This window comes from Suricata suricatta, chromosome 5 (assembly GCF_006229205.1).
Source record: "Suricata suricatta isolate VVHF042 chromosome 5, meerkat_22Aug2017_6uvM2_HiC, whole genome shotgun sequence".
Classification (NCBI taxonomy): domain Eukaryota; kingdom Metazoa; phylum Chordata; class Mammalia; order Carnivora; family Herpestidae; genus Suricata; species Suricata suricatta.
The window spans coordinates 35,538,991-35,558,641 of record NC_043704.1 but is presented as its reverse complement, the minus strand read 5'-3'; the positions used below and the strand labels follow the sequence as shown (position 1 = coordinate 35,558,641).

General features: G+C 35.3%; 1 long non-coding RNA gene and 1 pseudogene across 1 annotated transcript in view; both read left to right on the top strand.

Annotated features, from left to right (window-relative positions):
- Window positions 1–19,651, top strand: part of LOC115291625 — a 43,813-nt gene that overhangs the window by 7,600 nt on the left and 16,562 nt on the right. Inside the window, exon 2 of the long non-coding RNA XR_003908593.1 lies at window positions 12,661–12,753. This is a non-coding gene — a long non-coding RNA (uncharacterized LOC115291625). The remainder of the gene's footprint in view (window positions 1–12,660; window positions 12,754–19,651) is intronic.
- LOC115291624 lies at window positions 1,615–2,997 on the top strand (annotated as a pseudogene).

Sequence of the window (19,651 nt, the reverse complement as noted above, 5' to 3'; positions counted from 1 at the left end):
TCCATTTATGTATTCCCTTCATATAATAATCTCCTCTCAGGCTGACTGTGCCCCTCAACATACGGGCACTGTTTGATGGCCACCTGCACCCTTGTATATCTTTACATCTGGCTTTAGGTGATATATACTTTCTCTCATCTATTTAGAGCTAAAGGATGTAATAGCTTTATTGCTGTTAGTAACATATTCCTTCCATATCCCTTTGGTTTCCTTTACCCTGCACATACTTTTTCAATCCATCTCTTTATAAATGCACCCTCCTGAAATTATTCCAATTATTATTGAGTGTGTCCTAGGTTTCCTCTTGTGACCTTGAATATGATAGCCACCAATATACTATTATGGCCATGTCCTTTTCTCCAAGGTCACAACTTGTATATATGATTTTCCACTGAATTTATATAACCTGTGTACTCCATGGGAACTTCAAATTCAACATGCTCAGATTGAATCTATTATCCTCTTTCTCCCCAAAGCCTTATTCCTTCAAATTAATTTGACTCTCCCATTCTCACTATATATGCATTAATTTAATCATTAAATCATACCGAAATGGCTTTCAATCTGTCCTACTTCATCTTTACCACCTCTCTCTTAGGTTAGTAATTATTGAATTTATCATTTAAACTGAAAATAACTTTTTAAGTTTTGTGTCTACTGGCTCACTGCTAGTGAATTCCTCTTCTATACTAGTAGTGTGAACTATCCTATCTTGAATAGCTGACATAGAAATTTTTCTAAGCTGTTTTCTCCTCTAAATAATAAAACTCTAAGGATCTTACAACTTACTACTCATCTTATGATATAGTTGCCCTGCAGTCTCATACTCATCCATCCAGTCCTTCCCTTCCTGATAACTAGAAATGCCAAATTCACATCCTCTGAATACATTATATTACTTTGTTTCTCTGTGTTCTTCTACATGTTGTTTTGCACATAGCGGATTTATTAGATTAATATCTTATCATATTTCATTTATTCATATATTAGTTCTGTCTCTATGAAGCCTTACTGATCTCAAATAAGCTTCAGTATTCATTCCCTTGTCCTATATATGTAGACAGTAATAAATATGATAATAAATTTTAAGTACTTATATATTTTATATGTTGCTAAACTTGAACTCCTCAAGGGTGTGGACCATTTTTGTTTTGTTTATTATTTTTTAAAAATTAAGTTTATTTATTTATTTTGAGAGAGAGAGAGCAAGTGGAGTACACAGAGACAGAGGGAGAGAGAGAATCCCAGGCAGGCTGTGCACTAATTAGAAGTGGGGCTCAAACCCATGAACTGTGAGGTCATGAGCCGAGCCCAAATCAAGAGTCAGATTCTTAACCAATTGAGCCAGCTGGGCACCCCAAGAATGCAGACCATCTTTAAAAAGGACTTCAGATTTCATGGAACTAAAATAACCTTATCAGAAATTATTGATTCATCAGATTGCTTCTTTTTTTCACATAAAGTATTTTAAAAAGAAAAAAAATTTACATTTTATTTTAAAATAAGTTTTATTTTGGCAGGTTCTGTTATATCGACTGCCTAAGAGTCATAGTGTAAGAAACAACAACCTCCCCTTTTCCTCTCCATCAGCTTGACAGCTCCAAAGGAACAATGATGCTTGAATGCATCTCCATCCATGTTGGCCAGATGGGTGTTCAGACTGGCAGTGCCTTCTGAGAGCTCTATTGCTTGGAACACCAATAGTCATATCCACTCTGATAGTCAAAAGCCAAATGACAAGACCATTGGGGGAGGAGATGACCCCTTCAACACTTTCTTCAGTGAGATGGATGCTGGCAAGCATGTGCCCACAGCAGTTTTATTCCAGTAGACCTGGAACCCATGGTCATTGATGGAGTTTTCACTGGCATCTACTACCAACTTTTCTACCCCGATAAGCTCATCACAGACAAGGAAGATGCTGCCAATAACTGTGCCCAAAGGCACTACACTATTGGCAAGGAGATCATTAACCTTGTCTTGGGCTGAATTAGGAAACTTGTTGACCAGTGTACAGGTCTTGGTGTTCTTGGTTTTCCACAACTTTGGAGAAAAAATTGATTCCAGGTTCACCTCCCTGCTGATGGAACATCTCTATGTCAATTATGGTAAGAAGTCCAAGATGGAGTTTTCCATTTACCCAGCCCCCCAGGTTTCCACAGCTGTAGTTGAACCCTACAACTCCATCCTCACTACCCATAGCACCCTGGAGCACTCTGTGCCTTTATGGTAGATGATGAGGCAATATATGACATAGGTCATACAAATCTTGATGCTGAACACCCAACCTGAACTAACCTGTATAGGTTAACAGCTCAAATTATATTCTTCACCACTTTTTCCCTCAAATTTAATGGAACTCTGAATGTTGATTTGACAGAATTCCAGGCCAAGCTGATGTCCTATCTGTATCCAATTCTCTCTGGCCACACATGCTCCTGTCACCTTGGCTGATAAAGCCTACCATGAACAACTTTCTATTGCGAAGATCACCAATGCATCTTTTGAGCCAGCCCAACAGATGGTGAAATGTGGTCCTTGCCATGTTAAATACTTGGCTTTCTGCTTTTTGTTCTGTGGTGACATGATTCCAAAAGATGTCAGTGCTGCCATTACCACCATCAAGACCAATTGTACAATCCAGTATATGGACTGGTGCTCCACTGGTTTCAAATTTGGTATTAATTACCAGCCTCCCACTGTGTTACCTGGTGGAGAACTGGCCAAAGTAAAGCAAACTGTATACATGCTGAGCGACACCACAGCCATTGCCAAGGTCTGGGTTCTCCCGGACACAAGTTAGACCTGAGGTATGTCATGTATGCCTTTGTTTACTGGTATGTAGGTGAGGGCATGGAGGATGGAGAGTTTACTGAGGCCCATGATAACATGGCTACCCTTGAGAATTATGAGAAAGTTGGTATGGATTCTATTGAAGAGGGTAAAGAAGAAGGAGAGGAATACTAAAGTTAAAAATGCCACAAAAGTGCTGCTTTTACAGGGAAGATTATTCTGTTTTAAACATTTAAAAGTTGTGTTCTAATCGGTTAATTTGTATGTAGCAATATATACTCTTCATATACAATTATTAACTTGTACTTGAAAATTCAATGCTTTGTTTAATTTCTCTGATGAGTTTAAATACAGTATTCTCTGTCATTTAAAAAAATTAAGTTTATTTAGCTTGAGAAGGAGCATGAGTGAGCTAGGGGCAGAGAGACAGAGGAAGGAGAGAATCCCAACCAGGTTCTGCATTGTCAGCACAGAGCCTGATGTGGGGCTTTAACTCACGAACCGCGAGATCATGACCTGAGCTGAAACCAAGAGTCTGATGGTTAACTGACCCATCCACCCCGGCTCCCCAAGTATTCCCTTGTCTTAAGTAAAAAAATAAAGATAATCATAAAAATAATAAAACAATCAATCATATTTTGAGATATTGTCTTTAAGCAACTCTCCAGTGTAAGTAATTGTAACCAGAATAGCAATCTTATACTCCTATTGGAAAAGATAATCTTTTGGCCACATGCCAGAGGAAAAAAATCAGCATTGTAGGCATTATAATTTTTTTTTATCTCTAAAGCAATTTGCTTTATTAATTATGTTACCCTGTGTTTTCTTCTTCTTCTTTTTTTTTAATAATTTAAGGCATTATAATTTCTTAAATCAGTTTTGTCTCTCTTTTCTAGCTGGTTTCCTATACCTTTACTATGAAATGTTGCATATAAATTTAATTATAATTCACTCTCCTAGGTATATTCAGTTCTGTAATTTGAGAATTAAAGTTCTATATATTCAAGTTATTATTTAAATCAGGATGAGAATTAGTGTTATTTAGCTATATGTTTTCTTTGTTTGCTTTTAGTTACTAGGTTAAGCTTAATTTCCATTCATTTTTGGCTATTAAGAAATGAATGTTTTTGTGGTGTTAATGTATGCCTGAATTTCATAAATATTACAAACATAAATCTTTGCAAACATAAATCTCTTCTAATCAATATATTAAACATAATTGATTCAAATTGGTATTTGGTCTTCACCATTAAAGTATAAACAAGATAATTTGCTAGTAGTAAGTATACATTAAATAGATTAATATAATTATTTAAAACTAAAATACTCTCTATAATGTGGCTGATAACTTCAATTAAAATATAATCCTGTGTGATGTAGATATTTACAACTTCTTTAAAATTATCCTTTATTAATTTTACAGAAGAAATATTTCAATGTCTCTAAACTTGACTCTATATTTGAAGTTTAGGAATCCATTTATAACTTTTCTTTAGAGGATATTCATGATTCCTCATGACAAGTATTTAATTATAAATCAACTGAAAAAAAACCCATAAAACTTTAAGAAAATCTTATACAAAGCTATTCTATTATTATAAAACCTTAATTAATAACTGCATAAAGTTGTAAATATAGCAAATTTTGAAATTAATCATGCAAATGTTGAAGAGCATTAGATTTTTTTTTTCCAAACAAAGTAGCATAAGACTTATCTAAGAATTATATGTTAAGAGCACCATCAAACAAGCAAATTAAAAATTGTTAGAAGCTCCTTCAAGGTTATACTTTACTATTCTTGAAAAGAGACACTTGAAAATTGTCAGAGCTTCTGAAATTGACAGTCTGTGTTATACTATTAACTACTGAACAGATAGATGAAAATATTTGCACAGAAAGTATTCTAAAATATTATATAAAAATGAGTGTATATATTATGGAATTGGAGTCAATATTTCCAAAAAACTGGACACCTAGAATCAAGTGTCCAGGACACAGAGTGGTTTAGAAAGAGAGCCCTGCAGCCGCACTCCTGAGTTCCCATTTCCATCGCCTACTAGCTCATTAACTGTGATCTTCCCTTTCCTTTTCTCCTGCAATCTCCAAGAGTTATTTTGGTAATAAACTGAGACAGTAAATGTAAAGCGCAGAGCCAAGTCCATTGTAAACATTGACACATGTTTGTTACTATGTGGCATTGGAAGAGGTCTTGGTGGTGGGGGTCCCTTCCTTAGGGACAGACGTTTTCCTGTGCCCTTAGAAGACTTTTGGTTTGAGAAGTCTAAGAGGTGCTGTAACGCAGAAGGACTATCTCTCTCAAACTAGTTTATTCACTTCCTGTGGCCATACGTCACATTTTCACTCTGATAACCATAGCTTAAGCATTTCCCATCATCTCAGTCCTTGAAACTCTACATCCCTTATAGCTATGTTCTGTCTTTCCCTTGGCATCTTCTCTGAGTATTCTAGGTAAAAGTAACTTCCTCCTCTACTGCAGGCATTACGTTTCATTTACATTTTTTTGAGTGCTTATGATTATTTAGAAAACTGCCTTGTTTTCTGCTAACAAACAGCTTAATTAAGTGAATATTATTATTAGTCCCATCTTTCACATGAATAAACTGAAGGTTATATAGATTATATTTATTACACAAATAACCAGTGAGGAAACAGCTGAGAAGTGGCTGAGACAGGTCCACCTGCCTCCCATGTCCACTTTCCAAAATGACTTTTCCTGATTGCCTTAGTCTCAGATATGCTTCTAATAGAGTGTCTTGGATTGCTACTGTTTGTATTCATTGCTTATTTCCCTTACTAAATTATGAACACTTAGAATTTCACAATTCTTCTACTGGTTGTTATCTAAAACAAAAAGGTCAACCAGAAACAGAGAAAGGGGGAAAATTGCTTTTCATCTGACCTTGCTGAACTCAAGAAATACTAACGTTCTCATGGGAAATATACATGGGAACATTTTCAGACTATAAAGATTCAAAGAATAGTCTTATCTTGCAGAGGCTATGCCAAAGAAATCTGAATCTTTGGCATGTCAATATTAATGACACATGTCAGCTTTCATAGGGTCATAAGATAAATAATAACCTGAACCACTCTCTTCCAAAGCTTTTGTTTCCTCTAAAGGCTGACATGGTGTCATATGAAGTCACAGGTCCCATTACACCTGCTGCAATCAATACTGCAATTAAAGAAGACTAGGACCTGAAGGAAATGATCAAACAGATCCAAACCTATTTTCTCCACTTTATATTAATTCAAAACAATAAAATGAGAAATTAAATATATTGCATGCATACACACGAGAAACTGACAGTTACTGAGAGGAGTAGGTCATAAAGATACAAATCAAAAATAACAAGGTTTTATACAAATTTCAAATGTTTCAGTAGCCCTTGTCAGAAATAAAAATATAAGTAATAAACACTATGCCTATTCAGCAATGTCTACTTCTTTACACATTCAGTAGTTCAACACAGAACTGACATAATGCTTTGCACTTTTACATTTTTGTCGATAAGATTAAGATATCAATGGCAAGCTAACATAATGGTTAAAATCAGCATTTCTAGTTGCATAAAAGAAGGTCTTTGATTTGCCTGTACAAATTCAATAACAACTCATTAGATGTAACTACGACTTATTACTGTGTTTCTTCAAAGATGATGTCTCAATATTTTGCCTTATGAAATAAGGCAAATGATTTCATGTAATCTTAGATTTTAAGTATGTCTTAAATATCAGCATAGAAAGTGCTTGAGTGGCTAAAGAATTCCCATAATTTGAAGACAAAATCAAATAAAGGTTACCCTCTGAAACTGAAAGTTGTAAATATCATAACATTTTAATATCAGATTTAATTATGTTGAATACACAACATGATACATGTATCTTCATTTTGTTTGCCTTCATTAATGAATTCAATTTTTATTTAGTGGGCTGTCTTAGTTGTAAGTGATATAAACAACTCACACTTCCTTAAGGAAAAAAAGAGAGGGAGGGAGAGAGAGACAGAGAGCGAACGAGAGACAGAGAGAACTATACTATGATGACATGAAGGAGAGGAGCAGTCTTATGAAAACTGTATTGACTAGAACTGAGAAATGTAAACTATTAGGACTTTTTATTTCTACCAGTGATGTTTCTCTGTGCCTAGCTGCATTATTCTTCTTTCTGGTTCTTTATCCACATAGAATATTATGGCCAGACTAAAGCTCCTAATTTTGCTTGTGAAATGTTGTTAATAAGCAAAAGTCACTTGCTTTCTCATTCCCAATTCCAAAATCCCCAAAACAAAAATCTATTCGGTATCAATTATGCCATGTCCAATTCAATCTAATCACCAATGCCTGGGAAGCAACCCCATGTGCCATTATATGGCTACCATGAGTTACTTGTGGCATAGGGGCAAGAGTATTATAAACTTGGAAGATAACCCAAACTATATTAATCCATTTGGCTATCTACAGTGGTAAACTATCCAAACATCCAAAGCTATCTGTGCAATTCAAACACACTTAAGTTTCCTGGAAAACTATAATCAACTCAGCTCTTTTACGTTGTGTCTGAGGTTATGTCCCTATTTCAAAACAGAAAAGCCACAGCCTATATGGAGCATAAACAACGGGTTATATATTCAAATTAGTCCAGCTAACCACCTTTGTCTAAAAGAGAATGGCTATCATGAATATTCAAGTATTTAAACAGGTTTGTTCTATAGTATAATGTGGAAAATTCTCTTGAATCCAAACAAACCTGGATGATATATTTAAGACCACCCCACTGTCTTTCCTCTTCTTTCACGAACACCTACAGTCATACTACTTACAAGTTCAATTTCTTTGGTATCTCTATATAAGAAAAACATTGACCTGGATCATAGACCCAAGGTTTCTCATCACTAGCAAAACATAATCCCCACTCTGAACAAATGTCCATCTAATTTACAAATGAACAATAGCTAATATATTACGAGCCAATGTTTTAAAAACTGATCTTCCTTGAATGAATCAGGATCTAAATGATTGCTCTTTGTATGTCACTGGAAAAGGAAAATGCATTCTTAAGATCAAAGAACTTATCTAGCTAATCCAGATAGACCATAATAACTTAACATTTAATGAAGTTGGAAAAATTACTATTATAATGACAAACTCTCCCAAAAAACTTCTAGATTTTAATAGTTTAATATTATTTGAGATCACATATTTCAACAAGTGACTGAGTCTAATATTTATTGACAAGATAACTAAGTGATAATTCTTGTAGCAAAAAGCTCATACAAATAAAGTACCACCTATGTGTAATAATGAAAGCTTTATGGGATTAAAAATGACTAACTCAAAATTGCACCACACCTCCTTGAAATTTTAATAAATTGCTTTTGAAAAAACAATTATTTTTCAACTATGCAAGTGTATGTACATTATATGGTATTTACTTTTGAGCACCTGAAGAAGAAAAATGTAATTTGTGATTGAAATGGTAGCCCTAATTTATTCTCTTCAATAATGTTGAGATTTGATTTTAGAATGATTAATGATGATTATAAGCAATGAATTGAAAAGGTCATCAGGTGAAAAGTCCAATTTAGGAACTTCAGAATTCTTTACATTAGTGGTTTCCAATTGCCATTTAGTTGCAGAACATTTTTAAAGTATATGTAAAATTAATATAATCAGATTATGTATGATCTGCTAACAGAAATGGATGAGAAACAGAACTACCCCATCAAAGCATTTCTTTTCTCCTTAAAACTCTAAAGCCTGGTGGGATTATTTACAAACCAGTCTAAAATATTAGTATTTCTTATTATGGCTTCCATTATTTTTCACAACAAATTCCAAACACATCAATACCAAAGAAATGTCAGTTGCATCCTACTCTCCAGAGCCGTTTGTTCCTAAACTGCATTTTGATTCGTGATAATATAGTTTCCTCAGCCGGGATGATTTACAGTGATCCAAGAAGTGCCATGTCTTTGTGTACTTTCCAACATGATGAGCAGTCCATCTAGGCTAAAACTTATTTTTCTTCATTTGGAACGAGAAGAGTGTCCACATAGAGTGAGGAAGATAATGGTGGCTTACCAGAATGTCTGCATATTGTTTCTTTTTCCTGGAATACTTTTTCAGCTTTTCAGGATGTCCCATAAGACATCGGATCCCTTCAGTTTTTTACAATCAGATGATATTTGAGGTCACAACATCATGACATTCTCTGCAGCATTAGAGTGTGTTGTGCTCTTTCTTTTTCTCTGCTGGAAAATTGACATTAGCAAACAAGATGGCAATGACATATTTTATTATAGTTACTGACTTACTAAATTCCTATTAATAATACTCATAAATATTCCCACGACATTCAGTTATGATTATCATGTTTATTTACTGATTATCATTGATAATGTGTGAAATTTGACTGCATTACCCTCCAGAGGAACTGTGCAGGTAAAGATACATATGCTAGAAGAGGAAAAAGAAAATAGGAAGAGGAGCAGGAGCAGAAGATGTTCTTTAGAGTGTGTCTTATTTCTTAAAAAAATATTATTATATAAGAAAAAGGCAAGCCACACTCTGAAAAAAAATTGCAAAAGCCATATCTGATGAAGGATTGTTATCTAAAATATGCAGGGAACTTTTAAAATCCAATAAGAAAATGTTTAAAAACTGACTACAAATGGGCCTAAAAGGGACACCTAGGTGGCTCAGCCAGTTGAGCATCTAACTTCGGTAAGGTCCATGAGTTCAAGACCCGTATCAGGCTGATAGCTGTCAGCACAGAGCCCACTTTGGATCCTCTGCACCCCCCCCCGCCCCTCCCCCACTTGCATTCTTTTGAAAATAAACATTGTTTAAACGGGCCAAAAATCTTCACAGACACCTCATTAAAGAAGTTATACAGACGGCAAATAAACATATGAAAAAATGCTGCACATCATATGGCATCAGGGAAATGCAAATTAAAATAATAAGATACCATTACAAAATTATGAGAATGGCCTAAATCCAGAATACTGACAAGATTAAATGCTGACAAAGATGTAGAGCAACAGGAACCCTCATTCATGGCTACTGGGAATGTAAAATGGGACAGCCATTTTGGAAGGCAGTTTGGCAGTTCCTTACAAAATTAAATATATTCTTACTATGATCCAGCAATCACACTCATTGGTATTTACCCAACTGAGTTGAAAAGTTATTTCACACAAAAGCATACAAATAAATGTTTATTAGCAGCTTTATTCATAATTGCCAAATGTTGGAAGCAACCAAGATGTCTTTCAGTAGGCAAATGGATAAATAAACTATATCCAGACAAAAGAATATTATTCAGAATTTTTTTTAAAAAAGGAGCTATTGTCATTAAAAATGAAACGAATCTTAAATGCATGTTACTAAATGAAAGAAGACAACTGTAAAGGCTATATTCTATGTGACTCCAATTATATGACATTCAGGAAAAGGTAAAAATAGGGAGATAGTAAAAAGATACAAGATTGCCAGAGGTTGGGGTGAGGAAAGGCTGACCAAGCAGAACAAAACAGTGTTTTTAGGGCTGTGAAACTATTCTGTATGATACTACAATGGTGGATATATGTCACCATACTTTTGTCAAAAATCGTGGAATGTAAGGAGGATAGAATGAGCCCCAATGTAAACGATGGACTTTAGATGAGAACAATTTGTCCCACTCTAGTGAGAGATGTCAATAGTGGGGAGTTGTGTATGCATGGGGAGAGGACTATATGGGAACCCTGTGTAGTTTTCTGCTCAACTTTGCAGTGAACCTAAAACTGCTCCAAAAAATACTTTACTATTAAGTAAACTTACTTGTTCTATGTACCTTATAGTACATAGGACAAAAATCGATTGTGTGAGACAGGGTCTGATGGATTTGAAGACATTTCAAATAAATAGCTCCATGCTAGTCTTCTTCAAATTTAAGTTTTGCATCCTAGATTTCCTTGGTACTCCAAATTATACACATTCAAAACTTATCTTCTTGTATTTCCTTCAAACTTTTCTTTAACCTGCTTTACCTAGCAGAATTTACAGTGCTACTGTCAATTCAGAAGCCAAGAAAGAGAGAACCATTCTTAATATTGATATTATTCTTGTCCCACATATACAGATATTCACTACATTTTACCTTTTAAATTTGTCTTGAACTCATCTTTTCTTCCTAATCCCCAAAGCTGTTGCCTAGGGTACAAATTAGCATCACTTGGTGAAACTTTTAAAGTTCTGATCCCTAGGCATTACCCTCAGTTCAATTACAGCAGAATTGCTCGGGATGGAACGCAGGTATCAATAGTTTTTAAGCCTTCCAGGTGATTCTAACATGCAGTCAGAGTTTTCATCCATTGATTTAGACCTTAATGATCTAGAGACCGATAACTTCATCATGATCCTAAGTGATGGGTGGTCCTGCCTCCAGGACGCTTCCTGTCAAATGTTAAATCCACTATGCAGAGCCTCCTCTTAAAACACTCCTTATTTCTTAAACATATTTTTATTTATATCCAGTTCAGGATAAAACTCAGATTCTTGACAGGGGATATATGTGTCTGCATGATCTGGCTCCAAAATTCTGCTCAGTCTCACAGCCTCATTTTCCACATCAAATGCTTTGTAGTTGATAGTGCAGCAACATCAGACTGCTTACACTTCTCTGCACACACCATGGTGGCTTACCTCACTGCCTTGCTCATGCTGTGGCCGTTCCTTGATTTTATTTATCAGTCTTTCATTATTTAAGATTCATCTCAGAAGTACTCCTCACACCCCACATCAATATGTACCTTCTGTCTAGGCTGTGATAGAACTCACGTGCCTTATTTTTGTTTGTACTTAACCTCTACAGATTGTAATTATTTCCTTTTGCTCAATTCTCTCACTAGTCTGTGAGAAACCTGAGGAAAGGAACAGGTCCTATCAATGTTTTTGAAATCATCAGTGTAAATACAGTGGCTTCTTATTTATCTCCTCACATAGGGAAAATAATTATAAAAAAACAAAATTTTAATTTTAACAGGATAGAGAGTGTTAACCAGAGAGATCACATTTTTTACATTAAGATGATAGTTTTCATTACTACTCCTAATCTACTTTATTGTACAAGCCCTAAAAGATGGATTGAAAGGAAGATTCTAGATGATTGCTTATGAATTTATTTCTATTAACATAAGCTTCTTAGAGAACTAGGAAGATTTTGCAGTACTATCCTGTAGCTGAAGATATCTGCCTACTTAGATAATCTTAGCCCAAGTCATGATATTGAAATGAAAATGGTGATTATTGACAGATCTTTGATGTGAATCATAACTAGAGGAACCAATGTCCCAGAAGTCCTCTGACCATAAATCTGGAATTAAAAATAACTATGTTGTGATCATCATGTTGACTCAAAACATTGTTAAACATTATGCTTATCCCTTTCATTTCTAATAATTAGTAAATAAATTCATAGGTGTCACTCCCTTCATACTACATTTTCCATCTCTTCTTAATATCCTCCCCATGAACTATTTATCCCTAACTTGTGGTCCTAGTCATTCCCCTCAGCCAAGGGTTATGCCCACTTTAATATTTATTTTTTAGCTCAATCATTTCCCAGTAATCATGCTTCTGTCATTGAACACCTAAGATGTGCTTCATATTTCTTTAGATTACTGTGTTTATGTCCCTGTTCCTGATTCTTGTGCTTAAAACTAAGCAACTCCTTCACCTAAATAACTGAATATCTATACTCTTACTTTCAGCCTCTTTCAATCTGACTTTCTCGCTAAAAACAATTTCTCTATCTCTGCCCCAATCCCTGAAATCACATCCTTGTCTTTTCTTTCCTTAGAATGGAAACCCACAATATGGACACTCAGAATTCCAGCTTTCTACTCAAACCCTAAGTCAAAGTGGAATGTGGTCTAATCCATCCTATCACTTTGTAAGTCTGATATTACTTTAAATAATGTGTTTAGAATCAGCTTGGTTATTATACCTGGATCTTGGGACCTTAGGTCTCAGATCTCAAAGAGAAACCTCACCTAAACTCTTGACAGATAATACCTAAAACCTCAAACATGATACACATTAATGAGTATATGGGGCAGTACCATAGTGTCAAAATATCAAACTACAATTCAGTCAGGCTGCCAATGAAAGGAAAATAATAATTAAAAGAAAAGGGGGAAAAGTACCATAGCATACATCTATAACATTTCAATGGTGTCACTTTTCTTACAATGGTTTTTTTTAGGGGTGCCTAGGTGGCTCAGTCGGTTAAGCATCCAACCTCAGCCCAGGTCATGATCTCATGGTTCGTGGGTTCAAGCCCTGCATTGGGCTCTGTGCTGACAACTCAGAGCCTGGAGCCTGCTACAGATTCCGTGTCTCCCTCTCTCTCTGCTCCTCCCCTGCTCATGCTCTCTCTTGCTCTTGCTCTCAAAAATAAATAAGCATTAAAAAAAACAACCCAAAGGTTTTGCTTAGATTCTAAGGGACTCAAACTTCTATTGTCAGATCTCCAAAACTTAGCTGTCACTTCATTAGTAGTAGTAGTCGTAGTAGTAGTAGTAGTAGTAGTAGTAGTAGTAATAGTAGAAGTAGATTATCGAAGTGATGTGCCCCACAGTCTTCTGTTCTTCCAAACCTGCTTCTAGTTTCCAACTATTTCTAGACATAAAACATGTCAATGACACTTCCTGTCCTTGAAGATCTCATATAGTAGAAAACACAGGCGCGTGCGCACACACACACACACACACACACACACACACAGTACATTAAAAGGTTAGAGTGATTGCTGTCTCAGATAAGTACAAACTCATGAAAGAAAAAAATAAATCTTAAAAAATGATGCAGTAAAGGAAAATACAAAAGCTTCCCAAGAAGAGAGGAAAGCAAGGTCAAAAGCATATGTATTAGGAAATTGCTTTCTTTCATAAAATACAAATTTTGCTTTTGTTAAGGAAAATGCTAATTGGAAATATGTGGCACAGAAGGGAGAGGAGGTAAAAGCAGGAGTGAGAGATAGAGAAGCAAATATGGCATCCATTTGTTCATTACCTGTATTCCATAAAAAGTGTGTTCTTAAATGCACTAAGTCATGGGAACCTATAGCAATTGTAAATTCCATTTGATTCATCTTTGATATTTTGAAACCTTGATCCTGTTCAGCAAGTTTAGTTGGTCCTGTTTATATGGTAGACTAAAAATAATAACTTGGCCCACATTATGGTCTTGTGAATTATTTATTTGGTTGAAATCTCCCTTTTTGCATTCTGGGGCAGGGAATGGGGATGGGGAGCAAGTGGAAAGATGATTCAGGATGATAATGAACCACTTTTTTCCCCTCAGCAATAAAGAAAGTGAAACTACCTGAGGAGAGGTGTCATTCTAACAATATTTACCATTCTTGTTTACCTATCAAGTAGAGCAAAACCAAAGTCTACCAGTAATTACTGCTTTAATGAATTATTTTGATTGCTTATTTCAGAAAGGCTCTCTGTTTTACATTAAATCCTTCTCAATTATTGAAATGCTGATTTAAATTCCCCAACACAGACTTGTGGACTCTCCTTAAATCATCCTCACTGTTCTCTAATGGTATGTGTTTATCTAGCAGAGGAATGCCTGCCTTGTCTCTAGGTAATTATTTAAACCACTCAAGTAAATATAAATTACTCTTCTCTGGTTAAATTACATATTCTCATACTTTAACTTAAAATCAGCTGTGAGAACATCCATTCTTTGTTATTTGTAACATTTTATTTTTTAATTATTTAAAAGTTATCATTGTAGTGAAAAATATTAAGTCTAGCTTCTCAGAATTAAGCTATAACACCCATTACAAATATTTAAAAGAATCATTAATTTAGTAAGCGTTTACTAAATGCAGGACCTTATATCAAGAAATGTGTTCATTTTAAATAACTTTTTTTCTGATATAAAAGGCTTTCTTCTGATTATGGGTGCTTACTTTAGGAAATTTAAGAGACAATAAAAAAGAGTGTAATATCACCTTAATCTCCCATTAGCAATATAGTTTTTAATATATTGATGTCTACATTCCTATTCTATTTTTCAATGAACATACATTTTTATATGTGTGTCTTCAACTTTAGAAATAAAACTGGAGTCGAGTTTAAAATATTGTCTTATAGTCTGCTTTCTTGCTTCTTAGTATCATATCCTAAGATTACAGAGGAATCAACAGCAAGTCTCTCATGCTTCAAGATCATTATTAACCTCCAACAGGTGTTGAGTGAGCCCTTAACATCGAAACATTCCTTAAATCTACCAATCTTCACCTGCCAGTTCAAAAAAGAGTTCTAGGCCTTCAGAGTAAGACCACTTCTAGCCTGGCTTCCAAACCACCTTCTACAGAAGTAAAACAGGGTTCTTGGTCACCCTCCTCTACTACCTCTTCCTCCCTCATGACTTCCTTGTTTGCCTTGAGACAGCCAGTAGGACTCCCACTATGTCCTTTTATTTCCTTTTTCTATTTGCCACAAAAGGAAATTCCCAGGTCACCATCACTCCCCGCCCTGTATCTCCTTCTTTCTATTTTCCATGTGGCTCTATACATCCTCTATTCTCTTCCCAGTTCCTACCACTTCCCGCTGCCCCTTCTGGAACTCTACCTCTATCAATAACAAAACCCTCTATAATCTCAGTATGTCCTCTGATCCCTTTTTCCAGGACCAGGTATTACCTTCTCAATGCATCTTCAATTTCAGGTTGCTTTTAAATACATTAGTTAATTTAGGCCACAATTATATGACCTATTAGCAGAACTGGACAGAGTAGATTACTTCCTTTTCCTTGGAATACTGTATTCACTTAGTTTCTATAACTCACTGCCTGCTTTCAGGTGGTTTCTTCTCAGTCTCACTTATTGGTTCATTCTAGGTTTGCTCAACTTTGAATAACAAATTCCCTAGATTTCTTCTCCTCCTTTTCCTTCTCCTTCTTCTTCTCTTCCTTCTCCTTCTTTTTTGGTGACCTCATTGTTTTCCATGGTTGTAAATTATATCTATGCTCTAATAATTCCCAAAGTTTTGCTCTAGTGCAGACTTTCTCCCTAAACTCTGAACTTACACACCCAATTGCATATCACCAGCTTCATATATAATAGTCAACTCAAATTTAACATTCTGAATCTGATCTTTTGAAAGGGGGTAGTTATGAGCATTGATTCTGAAGCATCATTGCTTCATTCAGCTCCTGACTCCATCTTTCAACAGCCATGTGAAACTGTCAAGGTATTTAAACTTTTGTGCCTCAGCTACTTTTATTCCCTGATTGGGGATAATATTGTTACCCACTTCACAATATTGTTGAATAATGTGGTCCAGAAGGAATTTAATTTTTTTGGTTCATTTAGGAGAAATGCCATTTCTTATCATCATAAGGAAATACATTTCTCTCTTTGGGTACTAAGAGATTTAGGCTGACTTGTAGTAGGACTTCATTCATGGAAATGCTTTTCAAGACTCACTAGATGAACATGTTATAGCAGCATTATCTACTATCTATTATCTATTTGTATTGGAGGTACATATATAATGAAGACTTACATTCATAGATTTTCTAAAGTAAATCAGCATTGTATGACTTGAATAATCTTTATTATACTATTCTATTTGATTTTTTAAATCTACCTTTTTAGGGGCTGCCTAGGTGACTCAGTCAGTTAAGCATCCAAGTCTTGATTTCAGCTCAGATTATTTTCTCACAGTTTATAAGTTCAAGCTCCACATCAGGCTCCATACTAACAGTGCACTAGTAGTGCAGAGCCTACTTGGGATTCTCTCTCTCTGTCTTTCTCTGCCCCTCCCCCACCCATAATTGGGTGCTCACTCTCTCACTCTGTCAAAAATAGACTTTAAAAATATTAAAAATCTAACCTTTTTAAAGTTCTTATTTAAATTCCAGTTATTTAATATCCAGCATAATATTAGTTTTAGGTGGACAATATAGTGATTCAACACTGCTATACATCACCTGGTGCTCATCACAAGTGCCTCCTTAATCCCATCACCTTTTAAACGCATATACCCACCTATCTCCCTTCTGGTGAGCATCAGTTTGCTCTCTATAGTTAAGAGTCTGTTTCTTGATTTTCCTCTATCTCTTTTTTCTCCTTTGCACATTTGTTTTGTTCCTTAGCCCCACATGTGAATGACGTCATATGGTATTTGCCTTTCTCTGACATATTTCACTTAGCATTATATTCTCTAGCTCCATCCATGTCATTGCAAATATAAGATTTCATTCTTTTTTATAGATATATATACATACATACATATACATATGTGTGTGTGTGTATATATATATATATATATATATATATATATATATACCACCTTTTCTTTATTCATCAATTGATGGATACTTGAGTCATTTCCGTAATTTAGCTATTGTAAATAATGCTGCTATAACTTCAACTCACATATATCCCTTTGAATTAGTATTTTTGTATCCTTTGGGTAAATACCAAATAGTACAATTGCTGTTTTGTAGAGTAGTTCTATTCTTAACTGTTGGCGGAACCTCAATTCCATTTTCCAGAGTGGCTCTACAAATTTGCATTCCTACCAGCAAAGTAAGAGTGCTTCCCCTTTCTCCACGTCCACACCAACACCTATTGTTTCTTGTGTTGTTCATTTTAGCCATTCTAACAGGTGTGAGATGAACTCTCATTGTGGTTTTGATTTGCATTTCCCTGATGATAAGTGATGAGTGTCTTTTCATGTATCTGTTGGCCACCTGTATGTCTTCTGTGGAAAAATGTCTATTTGTGTTTTCTGCTCATTTTTAACTGGGTTACTTAGTTTGCGAGATGTTGAGTTTTATGAGTTTTTGTATAGATTTTGGATACTAACCCTTTATCAGAAAAGTCATTTGCAAATATCTTCTCCCATTCTGACAGTTGACTTTTTAGTTTTTTAAATTCTTTCCTTCCCTGTGCAAAAGCTTTTTATCTTGATGCAGTTCCAACAGTTTTTTTTTAATTTTGTTTCCTTAAAATATCCAACTTTAATTCATTTTTCTGATATTTGGTTAAAGATATTTATATCTTTGGGTGGTCTACAATTTCTATGTCTTTGCTTTGTCAAACTTTCATATGAGAATTATACAAAATATAAAAATTTTTATATATATAAAAATTAATTAGAAAGCTCTTTTTCCCCTCCAATATCTAGATAAGATAATATAGTTTGAGAATTATCTGTTTCTTTAATCATGTGAGAGAGCTTTCCCTTTAAACCACTATTGTCCAGGGGCTCCTGGGTGGCGCAGTCTGATGGGCCTCCGACTTTGGCTCAGATCATGATCTCATGTTTGTGGGTTCAAGCCCTGCATTAGGCTCTGTGCTGACAGCTCAGAGTCTGGAGCCTGCTTCCAATTCTGTGTCTCCCTCTCTCTCTGCCCCTCCCTGCTAATGCTCTGTCTCTCTCTGTCTCAAAAATAAATAAAACATTAAAAAAAATTTAAAACACCATTGTCCAGAGAACTTTTTGTGGATAATTATTGCAGGTCAGACATATCCAACTGTTTTTTACATTTTTTACAGTCTGTTTCTTCTGGTGACCCTTACTCATGTTTGTGTTGTCTTGTATGTGTTTTATGTTATTTTTTATAATCTCGATGTTTTGGAAATCAATCAATGGGACTTCTTAATGGCCTCCCTTGAAAATGTAAGTCTGGAGAAGGAATTGTGTTTGCTTTTGCCAAACACCATAGCCACTAAAAACCCAGAATCACTTTAAATTAAATTATTTGTTAAGGCATTTTCAATCACACCAATTGCACCTCGGTGGCTCAGTCAGTTGAGCATCTGACTTCAGCTCAGATCATGATCTTGCTTGTGGGTTCAAGCCCTGTGTCAGGTTCTGTGCTGACAGTTCATAGCCTGGAGCCTGCTTTGGATTCTGTTTCTCCCTCTCTCTCTAACCCCCCACCCCCACTCATGCTCTCTCTATCCCCCAAATAAACATTAAAACTATTTAAAGAAAAAAATAGATCACACCAATCAATTTTGTGAATTTGGACCTAACACTAGCATGAAGGTAAGCTCACATTTATAAACATTTAAGGGTGTTTTTAATTTTGCTTCCATATAGCACCAAGGTTTAGAGAGCCAAGTGTCCTTGAGCCTTTCTGCATATCAGGTTTACCATTCACCCACTGTTATTCTAGAGTGACCTGTATGATTTACTGCTTTAGATAGAAAGCCACCAAACCTGAAGCTCAAATTCCACCAGAATGTGATAGATACACTTACAGCAAAAACTAACAATAGTGCAGTTGATATAAATATGCCAAACTTTGCCAGGGAATCTCTTTTATTTTTTATTTTGTTTACAAAACTGATATCAGCTTTTGTATGACTGTGAGTCTTTACGAGTATTTTTATGAGAAGGTGGTGGGAAACATACTTGTCACAGAACATCTACAGAAATATAGATTTACTCTACAGATATTTATTTCCATATATTCAATCCATGTTGTGGCTCAGTTTGGGTTTTGTTTTAATATCCAACAATGATTAACTCAGCCAGAGTAATAATCTGTTCCTGGGGCCCCCAAAGATCACATACACATTTAATGACTTGCCAGAAAGACTCACAGGACTCAGACATATGACTGCGTTAGATAGAGGCTAGATATGAAGAATGGAAGGAAGGCTCAGAGACCCAAGTCCTTGAAGAGGAATGATAGAGACATGAGTGGGAGGAAAAAGAAGTAATAAGCTATACATTATAAACCTGGGAGGTCAACACCCTATCCTTATGGCTTATAAGACCTTGGGCCAGGAAGACTAGGAGCCGTAGGTT